The sequence below is a fragment of the Sinohyriopsis cumingii genome, chromosome 14 (assembly GCF_028554795.1).
Source record: "Sinohyriopsis cumingii isolate HCF-2022 chromosome 14, ASM2855479v2, whole genome shotgun sequence".
In the NCBI taxonomy this organism is placed as follows: Eukaryota; Metazoa; Mollusca; class Bivalvia; order Unionida; family Unionidae; genus Sinohyriopsis; species Sinohyriopsis cumingii.
In genome coordinates, this window is record NC_142974.1 from 61,510,064 (window position 1) to 61,523,031 (window position 12,968).

Genomic DNA, 12,968 nt, shown 5'->3' on the forward strand with positions numbered 1-12,968 from the left:
AACAAAGTCATCAGAGTCAAAGTATATAACTATGCAATGCCGTGAACAAGAAGGTCCCATTTTAACCACACTTCTACAGCATATTTTTTTCTGAACTTAAAGCCTTGTTTGGGCAAGCCTGGAGAGGTGAGGATGTTCCACTGATCTACCTAACTCTGTTTTTGTTCACAATTTAAAAATGTTTCACACTCGTCCAACCGGCTCCAACCCAGACCCTTGAGCCTGCAAACAGCTCATGTATGTTTAACTGAAGCTTATACCGTTGACTCGTCCGTCACTGATGTATGTATGTATGTATGTATGTATGTATGTATGTATGTATGTATGTATGTATGTATGCATGCGTGTGTGGGTGTGTGTGTGTGTGCGTGCGTGCGTACGCATATGTATGTATGTTCGTACGTACGTACGTACGTATGTATGTATGCATGCATACATGTATTTATTTATATATGCATATATGTAATTGTCAACGTACTTACGTACTCATGCAAGCAAGCACGCATGTGTCTACGTATTGGCTTAAATATTTATCAAGGCGCAAAACAGAAAACAGGTTCCCAACGTACTGAATATCTGAGTCAGCGGAAGGAACAACTTAATCCACAAAACAAACACTACGATCAAGTGCTAAGAGAGGCACATGACTCCTGCATAGCTCAATGACAGCAGTTAATCTTAAAATAAATACAACAATGAAAAGGAAGAAAACAAAAAGACCAGCACAATAAAGTCGCATACAAAAAAAATTCGCAAATGGGTTATCATGACTTGCATAGAGAGAACCCCAAAATATAGTTTGAAATAGTTGCCTTTTGCCTTTTGAAGAACACATTGTATAGACCAGTTCCTTGAACTTTAAATTATATAATTTTTCGTGTGAAATTATATTTCATGTCTCCATGATGATCTGTAACCCATAATCATTTTGTTTTAAATATACAGACCGCTCTGGTAGCCTATGTGGATAGAGAGTACGTCTTTGATGCGGGAGGTCACGTGTTCGATCCCCGGCCTTGTCATACCAAATACTTTTAATAATGGTACAAATAGTTGTATGGTTTGGTGCTCATGATTAATCGGTCAGTTTTAGAATTTGTTGTCTTGGTGTCCCGACATCACCATAAACTTCAACACTGTATACATCGTAGTGATATTACTGAACAATATTTAAAGCTACATTAAAAATCCAAAATCACACACACACACACACACACACACACACACACACACAAAACACTTGTAAAGATATATTTCCAACCTTATATGGATGTCAAAGATACCATAAATTATTCCCCAAAATATATCCTCATTGTCACCATTAGACATAAGGAAATGTTGAAAGTAAAACAGCGAATTAGAAGCAGAGAGAGAGAGAGAGAGAGAGAGAGAGGGAGAGAGAGAGAGATACCATTCGGTGGATGTGGGGGTAGATTGAACAGAAAATAACCAGTCAATAAAATTATGAAAATATATTTGACGTTCTATTTGAAAATATTATTTTCATGTGTATTGTATTTTTACTGAAAAAAGCAAGAAACTCTGGAAAATATTATGTTCCACTGTTTCGCTAGTCCATAGCTAAAATCACCAGAGTATAGTTTACTTATAGTTGTTTCATGATACAATATATGATAATGTCTCATATTTGTCTTCATTTTGAATAAACGTTTTTGACACGTATGAATAATTCTTACCATTGCACAATTTTAAATAGTAGTAAAAACTGTATATTCAAATCTCTTTGGAACTATGACATTCATTTAAATTCTCATAGTATTAGTAGATGGAACAAATTACTCTTTAAATGTGGCATTTAGTGTCATTCTTAACAATGCATGGCACAATTAATTGTTGTATATGGATATGTATACTTTTTTGTATGATATATATGTTCTTTTATGTTTACAATGTTTTTACTTTATAATTATATTTTAATTTAGAGGCATGGACTTTGTAGTCTGAAATAAAAATTCTTATATTTCTTATATTATCTTATCTTTTGACATATATGTTTAACGAATCGCTAGGAAATTATATGTGTGGTGCTAATCGCATTATATTGTGAGGTTGTTATAGTTTGACGCCTGGATATTTTGCATTGTATTAAATATATACATTAATTTTGTTATAGTTTCATTATGTTTTCCAATTTTTGTGCCAACTTTCAAAACTGTCCAAATAATACGATTGTAAAATCGCATAAAACGCCATATAGGAGGTCGTGTCGTCTCGATTCTCATGATTCGACGGTTGAAATAAAGATGATACTGGTCATTATAACTTCACTCAACACCAATATGGTCCGGTCCTTTAGCAGGTTTCGCGAAGATATTACTTCCAAGACTACGTCTGTATATGACCTTATCCGATTCTTTTGAACATCTACAAGCAGCAGGACTAACCATGACACATGTTCCGTTTGAACATCCCCCCGGGCCACTGGTACTAATACATCTATCCAGTATTCGCTTGCATTGGCGGGCTTGGCTGCTCACATTACACTGGAACATCATGATTCCCATTACGAGAATATACATAAGTTGTCTCTGCATGATGTCACGTGATATCTGAAATATCAAGTGGATAGCTACAATTATTTCATCTGTATAGCCTGGTTTTCAGCCTCAGCAGACATGTTGCACTTAATGTACTAACATAGCTGATACTGAAACTGTGTGTTTCAAGGCAATCCCTATTTCACACACAAGTATTATTAACATTAGCGGTAATGGTATTAAAAGTCCTAGAAGAGTTGAAATGAATATAACAGTGATATCTAACTTAGCAGTAGTAATATTGACATAAATAATAGTGGTAGTAACAGCAGCAGCAGAAGTAATAGCAGCAACCATGTCATCATCAATATATGGTGTCCCGTATTAGTATTATTGTTGTACTGCAAGTAACTAAATAACTAGGGACACAAACTATCTGAATGTATGTCATATATGGCAGGACATGTTTCAAACTATTGTAGTAATATTTGTAGTATCGTTAACGGCATTATAAGTGCAATGTAGATTTAAGATCAGTAGCTTCAGTAGCAGTTAGGTACGTGTTACACGTGTCTAATGGTTGTAGTAGTTGCGATGGCAGTATAAGTATGTGTATGTGGTTTGGGATTTTTACTTAGTTTTAACAGTTTTGTTCATATATATGCGATATCTGCAGCATCATGTCCCACCCAGTCAATTTATCCTGAAACCAGGCCGACCAGTCATAACGTTAACGTTTGTATGCTGAAATGGGTCAGCTGCTATTAACATTGTATACGTCTCTGTAGGTGTGGTTCGAACCTCACGCTTCAACCAGTTTGTAAAATGTAGTTCTGGTAGTGGTACAATTATTATTAGTAGTAGCAGTAATAATAATAGTATTACACTTGCTGCTAGTCTGCTACTGTGTTAAATAGCGGCACAAAAAATATCATTTTGAAGCAATGTCATGTTAAGCAGCACACCGGTATAATATTAGCAGTAGTTGTAGTATTAGTAACTTCAGCACTGCTCACTGAACGCGTGTTTACGGGCTACTTGCAGTTTTGTATCCTATGCCTCCGAAATACTATGTGTTTTCGGCAAACCACTCCCATATCATTAACGTTTCGGTTGTCTCTCGCAATATCTAAAGTCACAAGAAGTGATACAACTGTAAGATGACAAAACCTATCCATTTTAAAGCAATGCATCTCGCATTGGTAGCATTACAGATTTGTTAAAGTCGGCTGGATGGGACTGCAAGGTGTTTGATGGCCGTCAGTTTAAAGTATTATCAAGCCTAAATTAACCTTTGAGGCGAGGAAGATAAAAAAAATAAGGTTCACATAATGCATAAACAAATTAAGTTCATGGAAATACACAGTTTGTAATTTATTTAATAATTTGCTAGTTTGAAGATGAAACTAATTTACAAAACATGTACTTCTCATCCACGTAGATAATGATTGCATAATAAACCTAAATGAGGGCATGGAAATAAACAGAACATGTCAAGTGTGGTTAAATTCTGGTTAACCAGATTTTCAAACATCTTACATTTCCATGAGATTTCTGACTACGCGATTATAGAGCTAAAATCCTATGTTAGATTGTTTTTAGAGTATATTCCGAATCTAATTTTGTATTTGCTTTTCCGTCTGTTATTTATTTTATTAAAGTCTATTGCAGGAAAGTAAACCAAAATTAATATGAAAGATCATTTTCAATTAAGGAGTGTATCATGCAGAGGTATGTGCATGCTTCAGTTAAGTTTAACCACTTCAGTGCCACGCGCAATGGCACCATATTAATTATGATTAAGTTAAGACTTGAAAGTTTTGCCAGTTTTGTACCAGAATTCGTAGTGAAGAAAGCACGGTAGTATATTTGATGCAATTTTAATGCACATAAGAGTGAAAACGTAAGAAAACTATAAGACGTCTCTAAGAATATTCAAAGACATTTTTCAGTTGAATATAAGCACTGACTCTGACGTGTGCATTTCAACTATAACATTTTAAAAGTGCGATGAAAGTTGTCATCATTGTTCGAAGCTTCGAGTATATGTGCTTGTCCATATAGAAGAACAACAAATAAAGGGATTGTCAGGACTAATAACAATAGCATGTGCTCTTTGCAAACAAAATAGCTCAGTCAATGGATAGAACACTACAGTCAAATTCCATAAGACAAATGTCAGCTAATAGATGATTCACACTCAAGTGGTAAATTCTGCACTGTGGTTAATTCCGACATTTTTTAGTGCAGGACGAAACCGTCGTCAACATATTGAAATATGTCGGATAAAATATATTGCAGTACACCCAAAACTTATTTAACTCAAATATATCTATCACAGTCTGAACATTCTTTTGTTGAAACATATGCAGCACGGCCAAGCAAGTTACAGCAAATGATGATACAGTGAAAAAGTTCTAACAATTTTTAACCGTTATATTAGAACCGTTGGGACTTATTCCTTAGACCAAGCCATTTCTGAATCTACCGCCAACTGTAGTCGCAATGCCCTCTCGATTGAGGTATATCGATTTTTTTCCACCTTCGCTTACATCCAGTGCAATATTTCGCCCCTATTGTTCAGAGAAAAGTGCTACACAATTTCAATATTTCCGCACCATATAAGTTCTAATTTTGCTACTAGCCATAAAGGAGAAGACACATAAGAAAAAACATCGAATAACACGATTTCAATATTTAAGTAATTATTGATATATCTAAATGAAATACATGTCTACAAAAATATGATTTCTTAACTCCAAGTTATTATAAACATTTTATCAGTACTGAAGACATCAACCTTCTATAACAATATGCATAAATTTATGGTTGATCTACTTTTTAAATAGAGAGGTCGCTGCATTTAGATTCATTATTATTGAACAAAATATTAAATAGTAAATTAAAGAATGTTAAGAGAATACTGGCGCTGTAGAATACGTAAATAACGGACTAGACGTAGTAAAACAGACGAAAACCATTCCCTGTCAGGTTTAGAAAGTGCTCTTATAAATGTGTCAGTGGTGAAGTTTAGTTTACAATTTCTTTAAATTTATATGTGCCAGCATATATATTGACATGGCGTGCACATACCGAATGAGGGTAGGTAGTTACTGTGGTGTCTCACTACTGGTCGTGGAAATAAAAATACATGTTGCTGGTTTGGCGGTTTGGAAATTGGTAACGTTTATTTCTTTTTTTTTTTCTTGACATAATTCAAAACAGTAAGAAAGATAGGATATTTAATTATTGATAACCATTGCTGAACAAATAAATTGACAATGCATATATATATGGTGAAACGTACGTCTATTCCTTATTAAGAATGATTAATGTCACATCTAGTAATTTCGAACACAACGGTGATCTGATGTAACCAGATTAAATCTCTATTTACACTGTAAATGTATTTCAAGGTTTGATCATTATATGCCACTTAAAGAGCACTTAGAAGAAAGGAAATTATTGCTGCATTTTGCGTCAGTTACATACAGCTACACTACTGTCTGGTCGTCCTAAGACTTTGAATATACCAGTACACTGTGTGTGTCTTTTGTCCAGTAGCTACCAATATATTTATCCATGTCATCTGTGAAACAAAGATCCTGTACGGTTGAAAAAGCCAATCAAGGCACAAGTGAGTAGTAGGTTATCCTTAGAACTGCTGATACTTTCTGGAGTTTAATGTTGCTTATATCTTTGACGCTGTTTCTGATTCCCTTTGTTTGACTCTCAAAATATCATTGGTGTATAATTAAATCGAATGAATTGAACAAAATGATGCGCAACAATTTAAGTAAAGGATATAAGGAAAATGATATCGTTCATCACGGGAACGAATACTAACATTATAAACAAATATTAACTTATGGATCGATCACCTTGAATAGTCAGATGTTTATATATTAAACACGTGTAATAAACAGTGCTGTATCTGCCACCAAGGTTATCAAACTATCAAGTATTAAATGACGATTGTTCGCAAAGGAAGAAAATAGGACGGAATGTGTACACATACAAATGAATTCATCAAAATAGGTATGTGTGTGTGTGATTTTCACTCACATGGTGATACTGAATATATTTTGAATTTCCACTCAAATAGTGATACTGATACAAATTCAAAACCGGGATATAACTCGTGGCGTTTAGTCGACGAACCAAATTATTTTTAGTGCCATCGCTCTGTCGGATGATCAGTAACCACACATGTTCCACCCTTTGCAGTCTGACTAAAGGTCCATGGAGAACACCCTTGTTCGCTGAAGACCGGTTATTTCTCAAAGCTGTTTTCCACAACTAGAGAACCTCAAAGCTATCCTGACCACTTAAAAAGGAACATATGTTATACAAAACTCCAGCGAGGGCAAAAACTAAACATAAAAGGAAGCAAAGCCAAAAGCACACCTCCAAATTCACACCCCTGAAACTAGACACAGTCGCATTCAGAAATACAAATTGAGAAAATTGAAAATAAAATGACCAAAGCCAAGCAGTAAATGAAATACGGTCAAGTACAACTGTAATAGTATACGTCACTCATTCGCACGTGACTTTGTTACAATAAATCATTTCACAGGAACTACTGTACAAGAGAAGTATTAAAAGGACCTGGTTTGAATCTGCACCGGATAAGAATAATCTTATAGAACTAAAGCTTGAACATTTTCTCATCCGTTAATATATTTAACATTGAAACTAATATAATTTGTCTGTTCATTTATAGGATGGATATAGCATATAACATGTCGTTATATATCATATGGCTGACTGTCTGTTTGTGTGTGTGATTGTGATATTTAACGTAGCTTAAATAATGTTTACGTCATATCGCTACGATTTATGATGTGTGGCAATTTAGAGTTAAGTCTAGCACTGGGGTATCATGCCGCATGCATGTACGACGATAACCATCCAGTAGAAGCGGAATGTAACATTGGTAGCAGTACATGTAGTAGTAATATTAACATCAGTACTATTCACTGTAAGAGCAGCTGCAAAAATAACAGGAGTAGTCACGTCATCATCAATACGGACCGGTGCCAGGTCTCACTATACTTGTTGTTCATCATTTACATTGGCAGTAAAATTAAACTGGAGTTGTTGTTGTGGTAGTACTAGGAATCGTATTAGCAGTAACAGTAGTAGTAGTGGTATTGCAGTAGAGTAGTAATGTAGTTGGAGTAGTAGCACATGTTTTGCAGGTTTGCTACTGAGACGCTAAATATGATATTTCACAAGTCCACACATCTTGTCAAAGATCATAAACAAATTTTGAACATGTGTTATGCTAGGCATCATTCATATTACACCGATGTAATAGTAGTTTAATTGTAGTAGTAGCGGCAGCGAGTAGTGACAGCAGGATGCATCGATTGTAGTAATGGTGTTATTACTTATATTAGTAAAAATACTTTTAGTAGTAATATTATTTGTAATATTGTAGTAGTAATATTACTTGTTGCATTAATTGTAGAAGGAATAGTAACCAAAACAGAAGCTGAATGTAGTCGTATGACTGCTAGTGATATTCGTAGTTGTTACTTTTGTTATTTTGGGTTTGACCGTATTTTTCAACGCAATTGGTGGAAGAAGATATAAACAAAAATCACTGTAAGAACCACCGACCCACTGGAATCAACTGGCAAACTTTCTCACCTACTTACAATGGCCGAGCCTGAGATTCGAACTCACTCGGACAGAGGTTAGATGGCAATGAACGGTAGAGGCGACTGTTTTGGACCAATCGACCACCTATAATCCTCATTAACTGTAGTAGTAATAAAAAAGTCAGTGTTTTACATTGGAACAATGAAATAAGGCTCGCAGGTGTCCTGCAGCGTTTTGTCATATGTCTCTTAAATCTTGAACTCTGTGCTCCTCCAGTGGGAGCACTTCATGGTTTGAATACAATTCAAATGCAGCTTTTCGTAAGAAAATTTCCATCCCTTTCTTTGTTGGCGCTAGCAAAGGCTACACATACAAATAAGTTAAACACTGTAACTTGGCCATGAATATCAGTTTTAAAACAATATATTTGGCAAATAAATCATTCAAGTTTTTGTAGTAGTTAGCCGATTTGGAATGTAAATTGCAAGTTTTTTTAAGTTAAAGTCACCCCAGCGACAACACTGATATAATTTATTATGAAGCTGAAACAATGACCAAAGAAACTAATGGTATGCAGATACAGAACATGTCATTTAACGAATGTTTTGTTAGACTGGAAATCAAAGCAATTTAAAAAGCATTGGAGTTTATTATATATAACAGATAAGAAGTGTATGCTAAATTAGAGCTTAATCACGAACGGAAAATACTGCAAGTTTTATTTCATGTTCGCCAGATGTTCAAAGAATTAACATTTCCATGAATTATTTGACCACATAAGAAGTTTATTGTAATGGTTTTCATGGAAAATATGATAGCAAGGTACAAACTACAAATGTAATGTGGCATACACGTTGCAACACACAAAATTATCTAATTTTGTATAGCACTATTTATACACTCCTCACTATTATTTTCTTTTGTTCATTTAAAATGTTGCGTATCCTCCAACGGTGGAGGGTGAATAAGAGAGTGCGCTGTCTTTGTTAGACTGTGAGCAACACTGATTGTAACAATATTAGTAGTATCATTAACAAGAAAAGAAGTAGAGTATATTAATGGTGATAGTAACAAGCAAAAGTAGCAGTTGTAGTACCATTAGTATAACAGTACTACTACCCCATCAACAATTATATTAGTAGTAAACAAAAGCAGCACAAGCCGCATTAATATCAGTAGTAGTTGTTGAATCAGTAACATATATTAATATATTATATGCCAACCAACCAATATTACTGAGATCTTACACATGCTATGCACATTGTAAACTTTATCTAGACGATGCTGAAATATAAGCATTCTTCGGAGACTTGTCCACTCTGTAATTGGTACCCAGAAAGTTATAAACGGTAAAGACAATAATCAAGAAATCTATACCCAACCAATAATGCAAAAAGTGATCGAGAACATTATCTTACCGATTCTAATACAACATAATCAACAATTTCATGATGTTCATTTCTAATAATGTACTCTAACATCAGTCAATAAATATAATCACCATATAATATATCCTCCGTGTCATGTATTCCATTTTGGCGCAGTATGATATGTTATATGGCTAGGTTCCTGAGTTTTGTTGGCATTCCATTTTAACTCGAATTGTCTTTTCTTATTTATCGCACTAGCAATTATTATTAAATTTTTAAAATCCCATTGCGGTAAACGTACCACATTTAAAATATGAAATATGATAATCAAACAACTAGTTTATATATGTGAATTGCGCCTAACCGATTGACGTTACAATGACAATTTCATAAATATGACTAATTAGTGGCTTGAAAGTGTTAGAAATTTTGTACACGACTTCGTACTAAACACGATTTAATACATGTAATGCCCATAACATTGAAAAAGTGGCATATAACATTTTTTAAATATATTTTTCTACGTTTTATATAAATATTGTTAAGGCATATATTTATAACTTAAGCCAATCACGCTAATATGCAGAAATATATGCTTGATCAGCTGTTGAAGTTAAGATATAGTTATATTTATAATCAGTAGTGCTGACAACAATATTGCACCGTAAACCACCGTATTTTAAGAATACATTACTGCAGTGGACTAGACGTGATAATGCAAGACATAATCTGTTTTAGACATATTGAGAGAGTTCTTTTAGATTGTGCAACTCTTGGTACAAAAGGTAAGTTATCATTTGATTTAATTTAAATATACAAGCATATAGCGTCACTGGTAGCATAAATAGTAAGAATGTTCATAAGGATTGTACTTGCGAGCTATTGGTAGTAGGATAGTGATACATGGTGGTTGTTTAGTGATTCAAAATTCGGTAAAAACTAAACATGCAAAAAGACAGAAGATTACATTCCGGCTAACCATGCTAAATAAATAAACCTAGCATGCACAGAAGGAGAGATAAACAGAGAGGCATGGACTGAGAGAGAGCGTATTTTACCTTAGGTCTACTTGATTTTCCAGTACGATCTAAGATGTTAAAATGACGGGAACCTTTCTTTCTTTATACAGAACGTTTTATCAGTTAATCGAGAGCATAAGTGTAATCGGATGTAACCTGACCAACTATTTACATAATATGCAACAACAATAACAATAACTATACTTAATTCAGTACTTTAAGCCTTACGTACAAACTTTGCAAGAGCTTCTCAATATATTCCACTTAGTAGAAGAAGTGATGCAATTATGTAGTCACATAGTTGACGTCAGACACATTTCTATTTGTTCGCCAGAAAACTTTGAAATTACTGGTACTCTCTCGGTGTGCTTGTGTTGGTGTGCCTTTTTCCCAAACCTTATTTCAGTATCTTTATTCCAAGGAGCTGTAACTAAGCTGTGATGCAAAGAGTGCGCACGAATAAACATAAAAAATATTGCACGATTGAATGAATACTATCTTTTGATTTAGCTATATTATATACCTTTTAATGTTGTGTTATGCTTTTTTCTTTGCTGATGGTTCTGACTTACGTTTATAGCACTCATAATTACATTTAGAGCGATATTAACTTTGAAGAGCGTGTGATTTACTCAGAGAGAGAGAGAGAGAGAGAGAGAGACAGAGTGAGAGAGACAGAGAGAGATTTAGATAATTCATTTTAATATGTTTACGTCTTACCTAAGTAATCTTCAAAAGGATCAGGCAGGGTATGTTAAGTAAAGCAGAACGTCTAAAATTTTCAATTAGATTATTCAAAAATATGTACAGATGCACTGCAGTTGATATGATCTCCAATAGATGATTGTATCAAAGTAGGTGCTTGACGTATGTGTTCTTAGTATTATGATGATTTGATTCCAGTTTCAAGTAGGCTGGTTCCAACTCAAAGGCATATAATCCACACATTGTTTTTGAAGACTCCTCTAATGTAAACTTAACACCATTGATTTGGTCTGCACGTTATACTGATTTAGTTTAACGACAACATTAATGGTGCTTTGAAGTGTATTTCAAAAAGTACGTTTCCTTAGTTTATATAAACATCGTGTTATTACTATATGTTGGTGGAAGCATGAGATTCAGTTTTGAACTTCCTTATTAGTTATTGAAGACATTTAGCATACTATCATCTCCTTATATAACATACGGCAACATCTGAACACGGCATTCAATAGATTTATTGAATTGCCTATCGAAATCATTGAAATCGTCGAGGAAAAAAGTTTAAATCCTGCCTGCCTGAAATGCAGATAATAATTTATGAAGCCAACGTAATGCTCTACAAAGTTGATATTTTAAATTGTTTGGATTATTGGTTTTTACAGCACATTTAAAACCGTGTGGGCTATATAATTGGTGCTAAATGCTGTATATAAATGCACAAAGTATGCAAGTCGCGGATATCTTTGGCAGGTATCAAAGCAATAACCCTTGCATTGCGAGTTCGTCTATCTAACAACTGCTCCAAACGCTTTTGAATAGATTCGTGGAATACCTTTTCAAAGGACAAGATAATTAAGATGATTTCATTAAAGTCCAGTTAAGGTGATGCAAACTAGAATTACACGTTATGAATATATTCAATCTTTTAAGAAGTGGTAAATTCATCTCGAGGTTAATATTTGTATAAAATAAGTCATCGTATTATATAAAAAACAATGACATATGCTATAAAGAAGATTTCATAAAATTATATTTAACAGATGTCTGCTGTTTGACGAGAGATATAAGCGAAAATAAAAATATACAACTACTGATGAAACATTGGAAACTCATCTATATACGAGGATTATGACATGTAAATCCAAGAGAATTGCTAGTTCGAGTGGTGAGAGTTCCATGCAAATCCTTTCTTGCAAGGCACAATTACATTGCAATGATATTATATATAGAGCTTCGTCATGGAGAAGCCCTTCTGAAGTTGTGTGCTGAAATTCGTTGCATGTTTTAGGCAGCTGTATATTAAACAGAAATACATTATGCAGTACCGTTCATTATTCACTCTGAGGAACACTTTATTTTGAAAATGAACGAGCAACAAATTTAAATAAAAAATAGTAAAGTCTAGTTTTTGATATTACATCGACTATATTGTTGATGTATAACGACGTGTCTGTGATGTGGGCAAACGGCGTGAGAGAGTATTACAACCTACACACACAAAGGTAGTGAAACAGTCACATGCTTGTAACATCAATCTTAACTATAACCTATCTCTAAATAAAATAATTGGGTATCACACTTTCATTCAACCGTCCTCATGGATTACCGGGCATTCAAAGGCTACATTTTTAGTTCTGTCCTTATTTCATTAACACTACGAATGATCGTTTCCTTTTGGTCGGCTTTAAGAGAAATCACTCTTTTTGCATGAGGGCAAGGGTGCATAAACGATATCTGATCTGTTCCATGAAATAGTGTTCGAAGGC

At 34.2% G+C, this 12,968-nt stretch overlaps 1 long non-coding RNA gene across 1 annotated transcript; it reads right to left on the minus strand.

Moving 5' to 3' along the window:
- Nucleotides 1–1,457: 1,457 nt before the first annotated feature.
- LOC149783966 (uncharacterized) lies at nt 1,458–10,753 on the minus strand. Its single transcript, XR_016413703.1, has 2 exons — nt 10,537–10,753; nt 1,458–2,570 (listed from the first exon to the last, which is right to left on the minus strand). It is a non-coding gene; the product is annotated as an uncharacterized LOC149783966 (long non-coding RNA).
- Between the last annotated feature and the right edge of the window lie 2,215 nt (nt 10,754–12,968).